At 46.7% G+C, this 14,660-nt stretch overlaps 2 non-coding genes across 2 annotated transcripts; one reads left to right on the forward strand and one right to left on the reverse strand.

Moving 5' to 3' along the window:
* Window positions 1-4,079: 4,079 nt before the first annotated feature.
* Window positions 4,080-4,151, reverse strand: TRNAA-AGC. The gene has a single exon. It is a non-coding gene; the product is annotated as a tRNA-Ala (tRNA).
* An 8,095-nt stretch (window positions 4,152-12,246) lies between these two features.
* Window positions 12,247-12,319, forward strand: TRNAR-CCG. The gene has a single exon. It is a non-coding gene; the product is annotated as a tRNA-Arg (tRNA).
* The last annotated feature ends 2,341 nt before the right edge of the window (window positions 12,320-14,660 follow it).

Raw genomic sequence — 14,660 nt, forward strand, 5'->3', positions numbered from 1 at the left:
GATGGACACTTCTCAGCATGATTTTTTTGGTTCCATTTTTTGGTGTCACAAACCTCCCCTATTCTTTTTTTTTTTAATTTTTTAAAAATGTTTTATTTATTTCTAGGAGAGAGAGAGACAGCGTGAACAGGGGAGGGTCAGAGAGAGAGGGAGTGACAGACTCTGAAGCAGGCTCCAGGTTCTCAGCTGGCAGTCAGCACAGAGCCCGACGCGGGGCTCGAAGCCACAAACACCCACAAACAGCGAGATCATGACCTAAGTGAAAGCCAGATGCTTAAGCGACTAAGCCACCCAGGCGCCCCAAACCTCCTCTATTCTAAAACGCCCCTCCCATTCCACTCTACGTTGACTCTGTTGGCTGCAGGGGACTTTGGAGTTATGAGAAATGAAGGAGTGATATGAGACAGATAAGACTTTGATAATACGGAGGACAGAAATCCAAGGGCTTGTTTCTCTGGGCCTTTACTGAAAATTAGGAATGAGAGTAGAAGGTGAAGTAGTTTGATTGAGAAAGAGCAAATCATTGATTCTATATAGTCTACTTGGTTCTATGCAGCTGTTTTAACCAAAAATTTTTAAAAATCATAGATGACAAGAGTTTTGTTGCCTTTCATAGCTGACAAGTGGTTTTGTAAACCACTACAAGGAGATTCTGACTCAAATCCCAGCTGGTCCTCTGGGCTTGTGGCCTGAAGCACGGTTCAAAGGAGGCAAGGAGCCACTTTACTGCACTAGATTCAGTCTGTGGAGCAGGCGACTCAATCTCAGGGTTGTGAGTTTGAGTCCCACGTTGGGAGAAAGAGATTACTTAAAAAAAAATCTTTTTAAAAATGCTAAGACACTAGCTTCCTCTCACATCATTGTCCCAGAGACCAAGACAGGCGTCTTCACTTACGCCTAATCGTTTGTCTCCCGTTGGTGCATTTGCTGGTCTCCTCAGTTCTCCTCTGGGCTGCAGCACTCCGTTCCTTCACGGTGAGGACGGTGTGCTGGGTTGTTTTCCCAGGGGAAAGCTTAGTACTAGTTAAACATGGCTCAGAGGAGAGGGGGAGGGACATACTGAGACAGAGGAAAACCTTCCTCTGATTCACCAGTGTTTGTAAGCTATGAAAAGACATGGTCATATGAGCAAGAATATACAAAAGTGGAGGTTCTGAAATAGAATCCTACTAGGATCCATGCCAGAGAGGGCTGTCATCTGTGCTGATGGCCAAGCTTTTCAGAGGTGAAAGGTCTACCGGCGGGCGCAGGAGACTGAGGCGACCAGAATTACCTACGAATAGGAACCTCATTGATCTCTTTGTCAGACAGAGAAAGGGGACTATGTCCTGACTGCCGTGTGCTGATAGCCCCCCGGCACAACTGTAATTTGTTGATGGTTCATTTCTTTAAAGATTCGAGGATTACTTTGTGCTGGATGTGCTGTAACTTCTTCACACTCGGTAAATGAAGTTACCTACCCCTTTCCCCAACATCTACTCCCATGACTTAACTAATGTTCTGACGTGAGCAGGACACCCTGCTGAAGGCTTAAGGGTCCATATCTATCCTGGGAGTCTATGTGACTTCAGACTGTGTGTTTGAAACGCTATGATACGGAAACATGGAGATTTTTTTAAATTGCTGTATGGTTGACACACAATATTATGTTCGTTTCAGGGGTACAACAAATAATTAGAAAACTCTGTAGATTATGCTATGCTCACCACAATGGAAACACAGAGATTTTTAACTGTCTTGGGAATCTTAATTAAAAATTGGAAAATGTTAATGATTTATTAGAGGAAAATAAACATCTGAAATAGAAGCTCAATTATGAATATTGAAATGTATTCTGGAGTTAGACTTTTGAAACTAGAGGAAATTCCCTAGAAAACTGCTATTAGTATTGTAAAAACAGTTTCTCGATATGATTTTGAGAATCCAGAAGCACATAATCAAAAACAACAATTTACCATTAAAGAAGGCTATTGGCATCTCAAAACTCTCATGCAGGGGGAAGAACTTTGATGTTCCCAAGATGGCCATTTGGTGGCGCCCATGCCATTCTCCAGAACATGGGTGTGCCTTTACCTGAAAGTGCTCACAAAGTCAAGGACAGATTCCTCCAAGCTTTTCAGTTAATTGTTAGGAAGAGTTCACCCAAGAAGCTCTTAGGATGGCTGAATCTTTTCTATGACTATCATAATCCATCCTCCCCCAAACAATAACACTAAAGCTATGACGAATCTTAAGATTCTCCCATTAAAACATACATCTCATTTTCATTCTCCAACCAAAAGAAGCAGTATAAATGAAATTCATTGTTTTCATCAACATTTTCAGAAGACCTGTCTTTATCCTAAAATTCTACCTATTAAAAGATAAACTGAGGCATAATAAAATTTTGTGGTTTGAGAAAAAAATCAACTCAGAGCCGCCAGGGGCAAGCTGTGGTGGTAAGAGATGTCCTTCTGACAACAGGTATAAACACAAGGAGAAGACAAGAAAGGAAGTCATCTGATTGGCTATAGTAAAGCCTCGTTGGGTGTTTGTGATTGGTTGTCCTTATTGTTGCTATGTCCTAACCTTGGAGCATCTACAGGCTTAGTTTTAATCTGCTTATCCAGGCATTCCAGGCCCTTCCTCTATTGGCCTCCTTGATTAATTGATTTCAGTCCTAAGATAATATGACCTATGCCACAAAATCCTCACAAACCTTTACTGTATAACATCGTTGGAGAACTCTATAAAGTTCAGATTGTTTCTTCCTCTGACAAGTTCTGTGCTGTTACGGATGGAGTTCAGGACACGCCACTCCAAAATATGGTACTTTGGCATATTACATATTTTAAGCTGAAGGGATCTGAGAAAACTCCCTCTATTGTCCTTCTTCCCTGAAACAGATCATAAAAGGTGACCTGGGAGGGATGCCATCCCTCTGAATGAAAGGAGCATCCAAAGACAAAGGGATGCCTAAAAAAAACAACCTTGCTAAGTTTTCCCCAATCTGCCAAATTACCTCAGACTCCTTAACCTATCACATTCCTCCACGGATGACCACTGTGCACCAAATCCAGCAAAAAATACTCACGCCTGTTTCCTTGGGCCCTTTTTTCCTTAGGAAGGCTCTCATGTCACGGTGTCATGTAAAAGTTATATTAAATAAATCTGTATGTTATTCTCCTGTTAATATGTGTTTGTCTTTTTAATGTTCACACCCAGCCAAGGCCCCTAAGAGGGTTGAGGAAATCTTTCATCCCCTACATAACCTTCTAATTTTGCAAGTATTGTCACAATCTGATGTGAAACACACCATCCTGTGGTTCAGGTACAAGTTGTATTTTCAAAAGAGACACTACTGGACACACACGTACATGAGTCAGGAAACTGGTTAATTTGGAAAACAAGAGCGTGTAAGGTTAACCTTAGACCTACATTGGAAAGGTGTGATTAAACACAAACACCCCTTAAACTCTGGGGCAGCCACCCGGTATCATGTTTGACCCTGGGCGAGAGGTGCTTATGTCCTAGGGCCTCTCCTGGCCATGTATCTCCCAGTGGGTATGGGGGCTCCCAGAACTCTGTCAAAACAGCCTATTCCCTTCCTTCTTATTCCAGGGCCTGACAGACACCCCCCACTTTCTGAGGCCACCCTTCTGAGGGCTGACCATGCCATTAGCATGCATACTTCTAGGTCTAGGAGGTGGCCCTGGACTGGCTCTTCGCCAGGGGTGTTTTTGAAGCTTGGAAGTGTGGGTTGAGATGTTCATTCATGCACATACAAAGCACTTCAAAACGTGGGATGGAGCCGGGAGTGCTAAGAAAAGGGGATGAGGGCTGTCTATTTTTTTGATTCCCCTCTTAACTCTTCTTTTATATTTTCAATATTAGCCAAGCATTTCAATATTCGCCAGGCCCAGAGCAGAGATGCGCGCGCATCGTCAAGCAAAGTGGGGTCCAGTCGTTCTCTTTGTTTTTCATGAGTGCAGAAAACTGGAAGAAAACAAGAAACCAGGAAAGAGGCGCGGAGTAGACACGATTTAATAAAGAATGAAGCGGCGGAGGAGGCAGTTGGAACAAAAACCGCATTTTGAAAATGGAGGTGCCGGGGATTGAACCCGGGGCCTCGTGCATGCTAAGCACGCGCTCTACCACTGAGCTACACCCCCTCGCACGCAAGAAGGCCCGGAAACGCACCTATGAGCGCTCGATGGCGGTTTCGGCGGCAGCCAAGGCCCCTCCTCGGTGCCCAGGCCGGTGCGCGGGCCCCGGTGCCGGACTCTGCCCCGCGGCCGGCGGGGAGAGGGAGAACCCGGGGCGTACGACGCCCCGTGCGGGCCTCACTGCGCGCTCAGGCGGCGGTCTGGGCGGGACCGTGTGTCCGGAAGGGCGGCCGGAGGGTCGGAGGCGGGGACCTGGATCCCCAGGACACGAGGGGCCTGCGGCGGCCTCAGGCGGCGATGCGCCGGGGCGCCGGCCCAGCGGGCGGAGCGCAGCGCCCCTTCCGGCAGGAGGCGCCCCGACTGCGCGGGGCGCCGGGCTCTGCGCCCCCGGGGACTCGGCCTGCAACCAGCTCAGCGACTCGGCCCTCGAGGCGGCGGGGTGCACGCTGGGTGCCGGCCCCACTGCCCCGCGCGCCGGTGGATTCGTTCCCGTGGCGACGCTCGAGGCGCTCTCAACTCCTGCGGGCCTGGACCTCCCGGGGCACGAGCTGCACGAAGCGTTTGGATGGGGGAGGGGGGCCCCCATCGCGAAGAGCGCTGACCTTCTTGATAAGAAAGGCTTCTCTGCGTCACCGAGCCCTGGCTCTCCCCACGTTTTGTGAATTTGCTTCCCTTCCAAGTCCCGGAGTCTGCACTTCCCGAGACCGGCGCGGCTCCGTTCCCTGCACTGGGACCACCTGCGGGCGTCCTTCCCGAGGGGCAGGGAAGCCGGGCGTGGGCCCTGGGGCTGGGGTGCACCGCCCCGGCCTGCGCCGCTGGGGCAGCGGGCAGCACCCACCCGGAGCCTGCGCGCCTTCGGCGTGTTGAGCTGGGCGTCTGGGGCAGAGCGTGAGGAGAGACAGGGCGCAGGCGAGTGCATGCGCTTTACAAGGTTCTCGGAAAAACAAACCAAAACACGAGGTTTCTGTGAACGTAAGCATCTAAGCATATGTTATTGCAGGATCCGAGATTCAAGTTCTATCCATGGCCATGCAAATTCTGTCTTTCTCCTCCGGGCGTAAAGCCACCCAAATCGGGCCTGGCCCTGGAGACTGCATGTGTGGCTGGCCCTCCGGCCGTAGCACCTGCCGGCTGAAAACAAATCTGAACAGCAGAACGAGGTGGCACCTTTGGCTGTTCAGCGGAACAAGGCTCAAGGCCTAACCCAGCAGAGGCCAAGGGATAGAAGGGATGGGACCTTTCGACAAGAAGGAAAGTGGATGGACAGGAATTAGAGTCTTGATGGGTTTGAGAAGAGAGCGTGCACTTAGGAAACACACACGGAGCTTGGCCGTCGTGGGTGTCCTTGTCTCCCACCGAGCTAGTGGGCTGAGAGCAGTAGGGTTTCTGCTTATTTATTTGTTTTTAGTTGTCGTCAGTGGGACGGAATTCAGAAGATGAAGTTTGGTTTTGGACGAGGATTTTTAGACACATATGGGACCGCTTCCAGGCAATGTCGGATAAAAACTACAATCCACGTGTCTGGAAGTCTGCAGACACCTCAGATCTGGAGATTTTGATTTTTGTGTCTGCAGAAGACTGTGCCCATGAGAAATAGACGTGATTTGTCCCTCTTCCAGGGCTGAATTGTAAAGACGTTTCTCACCAGTCTTCCAGGCTCTTTCTCCATCTACTCTCCTGATGAGCAGGCCGACTTGGAACTATGTGTTGAAGATGGTAAAGCCACGCCCTGAAGGAGCTGGGTCCCCCACTCCAGGAGGACCCTGCACAGATCAGGAACCCCCAGTCTCTGCTCTGTGTGAGCAACAAACACGTTTCCTTTCTGCCTACATCATTATGTATTTGGGATGTTGTTTCAGTCTTACATCAGTTAACATGTTCTTAACCAATTCACCTTTAATCTGTAAATTCATGCCACCCCCCCTTTCTAGGAACATATTTTTAAAATATTTCTTTGATAATTTTCTTCTTTTTGTTCTTCCTTCTTCTTCTTTGTCATTCACTTTCTTCTCTTGTTTAGAATTCCTATTAGTTGGTTGTTGAACTACCTGCAATCATCTCTGAATTTATTCGCTTTCCACTTCTGTGTCTTTTTGTTTTACTGGAAGAGAAATTTCCTCAGCTTGAGAGAGCCAACCCCACATGGAAGTTGCCCTGGAAAGGTCCTTGCAAAGGCCAAAAGGAGGAAGCTAGGATGAAATGATGCCCCACACCTGCGCTTCCAGCACTCAGCTCCATGTTAGGAGAAGAGAGAAGGAAATTCTTAGAAATTCCTGTGCAGATAATCAGATATTTTTAAATTTTTTAAAATATTTTTTAAAAATTTACATCCAAGTTAGTTATCATATAGTGCAATAATGATTTCGGGGGTAGGATCCAGTGATTCATCCCCTACGAATAACACCCAGTGCTCATCACAAGTTTCCTCCTTGATACCCCCTGCCCATTTAGCCCAACCCCCCACAGGTATTTTTATTTCTGATTTTATTTATTTGGACTCTTTTTCTGCATCTCTAAAAGTATGCATCAAGTATTGAAGGTACTGAGGTGGTTCGAATCATCTTGGAATTCTTCCAAATAACTTTTCTATTATTTCCTTCTTACATAAACACTTGTTGAAATAGCTTTTCAGGCCTTAGTTGGAGCCACTCCTGCTGTTGGGGCGGCGGGGGGGGGGGGGCGGAGAACTCTGCAAACCATCCGCATAACTTAGGTAACTTCTACGTTCCCATGAATGACCTACTTGACCAGAACTGCAGAATATCCAGTCTGTCACTCCCCAAATGCCAGGCCAACTCTGGGCCTTCTCTCCCCAGACAAGGTCCATGCAGCCCCAGCCAATCAGAAATGGTTTGTTCTCTCTTTCTTGTTCTTTATTATTTATGCTATAAAATCTTCCTGCCTTTAACCCCGTTTTGAAAGGAGACTGTCCACTTCATGAAGCGTTGAAGTTTGTTTGCATCACCTAAATAGTCTTCTTTGATCATTTTTTAAACACCAGAAAAGACAGGATGAGCCATGATCTTGGAGCAGCAAGAAGACTTGGAGGTCTTTGCCCACAGGCTCCTGAGAGCTTGCGGTGACTCCGCCCTCAGTCACCAACTTCCAGTCACTCTGCCGTCACTCACCTAGGTTATTCACTCTCTTCCCGTGCTGCGTGGAAGAGCGGAGAGGGCAGTTCATATGTGAAAGTTTCAAAGACTTCTCAAATTTGTTAAACAACAATTCAACAAATAAATATACTTGGCATTGCTAACAATCAACTGTGAGGATAAAAAAAATCTTTTTCCAAATTATGTCTTAACAAATAATCTAACCATGTTCTAGGAAAGACTGAGTTATCTACTTCCATCTACAGAAAATAATACTACAGAATTGTTGTTATATGAAAGGTACTTAAAAATAATTCAGCTAGGCAGTGTAGGAGAAACATTATAAAGGTATATCTGTAAGTTAACTCCTTGTGATTGTGGAATTCATCAGCTATAAAATTTTTTAAATGTTTATTTATTTTTGAGAAAGAGGGAGAGAGCAGGGGAGGGCCACAGAGAGAAACACAGAATCTGAAGCAGGCTCCAGGGTCTGAGCTGTCAGCACAGAGTCTGACTTTGGGGCTTGAACTCAAGAACGGTGAGATGATAACATGAATGGAAGTCAGAGGCTTAACTGACTACCCAGGTGCCCCTGGGTACCAGGCACTATCCAGGTGCCCCTGGAATGTATCAGCTTTTTAAAATGTGTAATTTGTTTCCATTTATGTTCTTATTCTATATATTTACTTTCACAGTTAATTTTGTATTCATGGTTTTGAATACAAAATATTTTTCTTAAACGTGACTCCCCCAAAATTATATGAGCTTTAGGTCTCATAACACATGGATCTGCCCCGCCATTGAATTTTAAAAATCACACCTGTTTACCCAAAACATTGTGATGTTGAAGCAAAATGTTATGATTGATATAGGTATATAAGGAATTGAGACATCGGGTGCTGTGATGGCCACGTGGCTAAGGTGTTGGGGACTAGGCTGGGGCGGTCTGCAAGCTCCAGTCCTGCTCACAACACCTTTGCCTTCTAACCGAGCCTGCTCTTAAGACTTATTTGTGGTCAAGACACACTAATTGTTAGACTGTGTTAGAGAAGACAGTATTAGTCCCATTAAGACCACACCCCTTCCTGGTGCCTAGTACTGCTTAGCAAGATAAGGACATGAAGCCAATTTGAATGTCAGCTTTTTGACCTCAGTTGTGACTTTCTCTTCTTGCTAGAGAAGGACATTCTCAAAGCTGAGGTAGTCCAATGTGAAATAATTTCTTATTGGACAATTCTGTAACCCAGAAAGAAAATAAGTTTGAAATTATGTGTTTTCAGGGAAATTGAGCTGCTCCTAAATATCCCCAATTCATTCCATCAGGAGCCTCGGACAGCTTCAGATCTTGCACAGAACCCAAAATATATTTAGGATATACTAACATTTTTCAGGAATCCGTGAGCAGCTGGTGAAGGAAAAGCTGTGTGGTCACCTACGATGAGGGCCAGCTTTGGAACAGCATTATGCACACTTCTAATACCATTTAAACTTTTTTTGCAGTGTGCTAAAAAAAAAAAAAAAGTAAGGTTTTCAATTCAATTAAAGTATCTAGTATTACCTTGACTCCAAAACTTTCCAAAGCTGAATGAAAAGGAAATGGAAGACCAATCTCATTCATGTGTATTGTTGCAAAAACTATGAATAAAATACAGGCATGTTAAAATGAACACCATATTGACCCAAATTATTTTCCATGAACATAAGAATGATTTATCATCAGGAAAAGAATTATTAAGATGAATTAATAGCTTGAAGGAGAAAAAATGAAGTGTTCTCAATAGGCATTAAAAGGAATTTGGAAACATTCAAAATCCACAGTGGAGCAGCTGCTCTAGAAAACAGTGTGGAGGGTCCTCAAATATTAAACACAGAACTATCCTGTGACCCAGCAATTCTACTTCTGGTTGTTTATCCAGGGAAAGCACAAACATGAATATGGTAAGATATCCACACCTCCTATGCTTATTGCGGCAATATTTACAATAGCCAAAATATGGAAAAAACCTAAGTCTTCATCGATGGATGAATGGACAAAGAAAATGTGATACACACACACACACACACACACACACACACACTGAAGTATTGTTGAGCCATAAAAAGAGAAGGAAATCCTGCCATTTGTGAGAACATGGATGGATCCTGAGGGCATTATGCTAAGTGGAATAAGTCAGACAGAGAGACACAAATGCCATATGATCTCATTTACATTTGGAATCTAAAACAAAACAAAACAAATGAAAAACCTCATACATGCAGAGAATGGATCAGAGGTTACTGGAATGAAAGCAAAATGGGTGAAGGGAGAAAAAAGGTATAAATTTCCAGTTATAAGATCGTAAGTTCTGGGATGTGATGTACAGCATGGTAATTAAAAAGGAAAAAAAAAATCAGAAATCTAAAGCTATCCCAGGCAGATTGGAGAAGATTGCTTCTGTGCTTGTACCATATCCCAAAACTAAACAGCAAATGTTTTCTCAAAGGAAACAAGATAATCCATGCAAATCTAAAGTCAAAATCATATTTAAGGGAAAAGGTGGTCAGTCTAGTCTAACCAAGTACAAGAACAATGGAGGGAGAAAAATTGGGTCAGGGGTGATGTCATGATGTCAAGATAAAAATCCAGCAGAATCCACTGAAGAGCTCAGACTTCCAAAATGTAATGTCATCTCCTCTGACGGTGGCCACCTATTTCCAAAGGGTGCCACTTAATTGTCATGCAAAACTTATTTCCAGCCTAGATCTGAAGTCTACCTTCACATTTCTAAATTTGTTTGCTAGGGGGTAGGAAGATTCCTTCCATCTGTATTTTGACCCAAAGATTATTAATAGACTCATGAACTCTAGCGTGTCCTTTGTCTTAGACTCATGTGTCATGTGGTTTTGTTTCTGCCTTTCAGGCCATAACAGAACTGTCAGGTCTGTAGTCTGTCCCAGCCTGTCCCCCGCATCACCCCTTTAGAGTAAAGCTCCCAGATTTGAAACCTCAGGTTTCTGTTTCGGTGGAAAGCAGCATCCCTTGCCTGCCTAAGGACTACGGGTGTGTCAGAGTCAACAAAAAGGCAGAAGAAACGTGTGCAGCCATGTGACTTATCAAGTTGGGATTAGACAGAAACATACTATAGATGTAAATACTATTATGTAGCAATGTTTTTGCTTTTTTTTCCTCTCTCTCTCTCTCTTACTTTTCATTCCCTTTTCACTCCCTCTGTGGAGTGTAAACTCTAAGTAACTTTAGCCCTAAAGTTACCTCTAAGGCCATGCAAATACGTTGATTTCTAATTATGGACGGAGGGAAGGGAAATTTGTTAATCAGGCAAAGGAGGTGAAAGGGAGAGAGACAGAAGTTAGGGTCCAGGAGATTTAGAGAGAACACGTGAAGATTTGGGTGGGGTAGGTTTGTGGCAAATGGGCCCAACCATCACTTCGGCGGATGAAAACAGAGGATGTATTCATTCTTCCCCGTCCATGCAGCCTTCCCCAGGGCTGGGCCACGTTTCTCTGATCACGACTAGCCCACCCAGAGCCCCAGCTGCAGAGAGATCACGTTATGCAAAGCATCCGAACAATGTTCTTAATAACTGAAATAGTTCAGTTGGCAGAGCATTGGACTGAAGGTCTAAAGTTCCATGGTTAGATCTTGAGTTTCACCGAAATTATTTTCTTGTAGTCCTGTTCCCAGGGGTGTTTGACCGAGGACCCCCACCCCCTGTAGAAATGCATATTTCAGAGTGACAATGCTTGGTGAACAGGAATTGTACATCTTCCACATTTTACCCAAGGGATACCATGGGGTTCAGGGCCCTGCCCCAAAATATGGCACCCTGGCATGTGGTTATGTTAAACTGAAAGAGTTTGAGAAAATGGCAGAAGCAGGAAGGTCACTGACCTTCCTTCCCACCCCCCCCCCCCCACAAACAGGTAAAAACCCGTTAAGTGAGAGGCACCTTCTGTGTGTTGAGAGGAGCCCCCTTACCCGAGAAGACAGAGGGAAATCAGGAAGATTCCTAACACACGGCCTTGCGGAGGTTTCCCCAACTTACCACACTCACCCCTTTTCTCTGTCCTCTGTTTCCCCCGGGCCCTCCCCCGCCCCTTCGTCGAACCCAGCATAAAAATACTCAGGTTTCGCGGTTTCTAGGGTCTTCATTTCCCCGTGAAGGCTCCCGGGTGACCCAAAGTGACATTAAATGGATGTGTGTGTTTTCCTCCTGCTAATCTGCTTGTCCGTTCAGTTTCCAGACTGAGGCCCGACGACGGTCGCGTTTCCGTCCCCTGCACCCCCTCCCGGACATGAATGGGGGGTGGTCTCTGTGAGCCCATAACGCTGTGTCCGGAGGACCGGGAGGGGCTGGCGCCCACTCGGCCAACCGGGCGCCCCGCCGCGGGTCCGCGTCCGCAGGTCCAGCCCCCACAGGCGGGCGCCCCGGAGACGCCGGCGGAAGGCCGGGCGGCCAGGGGGCTTCCCGTTAACCCGCAGGGGAGGCGCCGCTGGAGAAGCCGGAGCCGTCGGAGCCGCGGGCGGGAGATGCTGCGGGAAGACCCCGCTCTGCCTCGGGTTTGTCCTAAGCAACGCGTCGTTTTCAAGGGACCAAAGCCACCCAGTCAACGGACAGTCCCTCCAGGCCGGACGCCCCCAGCCCTGCCGCCCCTCCTGTGGCCGTGCCCGAGCCCCGCTGCCCGTGCCCGAGGCCGCGAACGGGGCGGGGGCGTCGCGTCCGGGACCAGTCACGCTCGGAAGTCCCTCGTGTACGCGGGGGGCACGGAGACCCGGCGGCCGGCCTTTCTGGGGCCCCCGGGCCGCGCCCCGGGTGGGGCCCGGCAGCTGGCGGCCGCACCTGTCGGCGCCCGGACCCCGCCGCACCCCTGCGCCCCCGGCGGCCGGGTGTGCGCCCCGCCCGGGGTCCTGCGCCGCTCGCCCGCTGCGCCGTCGGGCCTGCGGCGCAAGGAGCCTCCCCGCCGCGCCGCGTACTCTTCGTGTGGAACGTGGCGGGGGCGGCCTCCCAGCCGGCCGCGTGGCCTAATGGATAAGGCGTCTGATTCCGGATCAGAAGATTGAGGGTTCGAGTCCCTTCGTGGTCGCTCTTTTCCTCCTGCTTCAAGCCCGGCGGGCGGCCTTTTCCTCCTCATTTAAGTGGCGGATGTCCGCGGGGTGACAGGTGCGAATGTCCTCCGGGGTCACAGGTGCCTCACAAATGAAGCAGTTGTGTCTTCAAGGAGCTTTCTTTCCAGTAGACCCGACAGGTGACATCAGGCGAACAGAAACACAGTGATCACAGTTTCTTGCATGGCCTGGGAAGGAGATGAGCGATGGGCTGAGATCAAGAGTCGGGTCGGGGCTTCCTCAGGTGGAGTGTTTCTGGAGGCACCGGGTCTTCCCCAAGCTGAACACTTTTGTTGGGGGAGGAAGGAAGGGTTCACTAAAAAATCAATGAAAGGGGGTAAGGTTGAGTTGCATTTCTGGGAGCAAGATCTCTGCCTGGGATTCCCTATGACTGTGGCTCTGAACATGGTTTGAACTCGGCGTTCCCCAGATTTCCACTAGCCGCCACAGAACCCCCCCCCCCCATAGTGATCCCAGAGAGAAGCCAACAAAGGCTTCTATCCCAGACCCGACTATCCTCCACATCAGCTCCTACTGATGTCCGATGGCTTCAGTTTCAGCAACAGAGCAAATGCTGTAAATGGGTCCGAACAGCACACAGGTTCCTCAAAAACGTTTAAAACGAGCGTTAAAAATATGATCAAGCAATTACACGCCTGGGTATGTATTCAGAAGAAGTGAAAGCAGAGTGTCAAAGACATGTTTAGACTATTCACAACAGCCAAGACGGGAAAGAAAGCCAAGTGTCCTTGGAAGGATAAATGGGTAAACAAAATGTGGTACTTAAACACAATGGAATGTCACCAAGTCTTAAAAAGGTCTTAAAGTCTTAAAAAGGAAGGAAATCTGGTTACAAGCTACCACATACCTAAACCTTGAGGACATTTTGTTAAGTGAAATAAGCCAGTCATCAAAAAGACAAATGCCGTATGATTCCACTTATATAAAGTATCTAAAGTAATCAAATTCAGGGGGCACCTGGGCGGCTCAGTCTGTGGAGAGTCTGACCCTCAATTTTGGCTCAGGTCATGATCTCCCGGATAGTGACTTTGAGCCCCATGTTGGGCTCAGCGCTGACAGCATGGAGCCTCCTTGAGATTCTCTCTCCTTCTCTTCCACCTTTATTCATTTATTTCTTAAATTCCACATAGGAGTAAAATCATATGGTATTTGTCTTTCTCTGACTTATTTAGCTTAGTATAATACTTTCTAGCTCCATCTAGGTCATTGCAAACAGCAAGATTTCATTCTTTTTGATGGCTGAGTAATATTTTATTGTATATACATACCACATATCCTCTATCCATTCATCTATCAACAGGCACTTGGGCTGCTTCCATAATTGGGCTATTGTAAATAATACTATGATAAATACAGGGGTGCATATATCCCTTTGAATTAGTGTTTTTATGTTTTTTGGGTAAATACTCAGTAGTGTAATTAATTACTGGATCATAGGGTAGCTCTAGTCTTAACTTTTTGAGGAACTGCCATACTGTTTTCCACAGTGGTTGCACCAGTTTGTGTTCACACAGTGTACAAAGGTTCCCTTTTCTCCATGTCCTTAACAACATTTGTTGTTTCTGCATTTTTTAGTCATTCTGACAACTGTGAGGTGGTATCTCATTGTGATTTTGATTTTGTATTTCCCTGATGATGAGTGACGTTGAGCATCTTTTCATGTGTCTGTTAGCCATATGGATGTTTTTGGGGAAATGTCTACTCATGTCGTCTGCCCATTTTTTTACTTGGATTATTTGTTTTTTAGTCTGGACTCTAAATTGTATTCCATTGGTCAGTATGTCTGTCCTTACGTCAGTACCACATACTGGTACATATTGGTTACCTTAACCTTTACTGAGCCTTGAATTCTTGAAATTTTCGTTCTTGAATTCTCTACTAAAGGAGCCTGGCCTAGTGGCACTTGGGTGGCTCAGATGGTTAAGCATCTTGATTTCGGCTCAGGTCATGATCTCACCGTTGATAACATTGCCCCCATGTTGGGCTCTGTGCTAACAGCAGAGTCTGCTTGGGATTCTCTCTCTCTCTCTCTCTCTCTCTTTCTCTCTCTCTCTCTCTCTCTCTCTCCCTCCCTCCCTCCCTCGCTCTCTGCCCCTCCCTGGCTGGAATTCTCCCTTTCTGTCTCAAAATAAATAAACTTAAAAAAAAAGAAAGAAAGAAATCTGGTCTAATGATTCAGAGAGAAATCATTTGGATACTTGTACTGTGGTTTTCCCAGGAGTCTTCCACTGCCAGAGCAGACCTACTTTGTTTACATTAACTCAACAACCATGTGGCCTTGCCTAAGTCCATTGGATT

The sequence above is a fragment of the Hyaena hyaena genome, unplaced genomic scaffold, assembly GCF_003009895.1.
Source record: "Hyaena hyaena isolate Hyena2069 unplaced genomic scaffold, ASM300989v1 scaffold_637, whole genome shotgun sequence".
NCBI classification, from domain to species: Eukaryota; Metazoa; Chordata; class Mammalia; order Carnivora; family Hyaenidae; genus Hyaena; species Hyaena hyaena.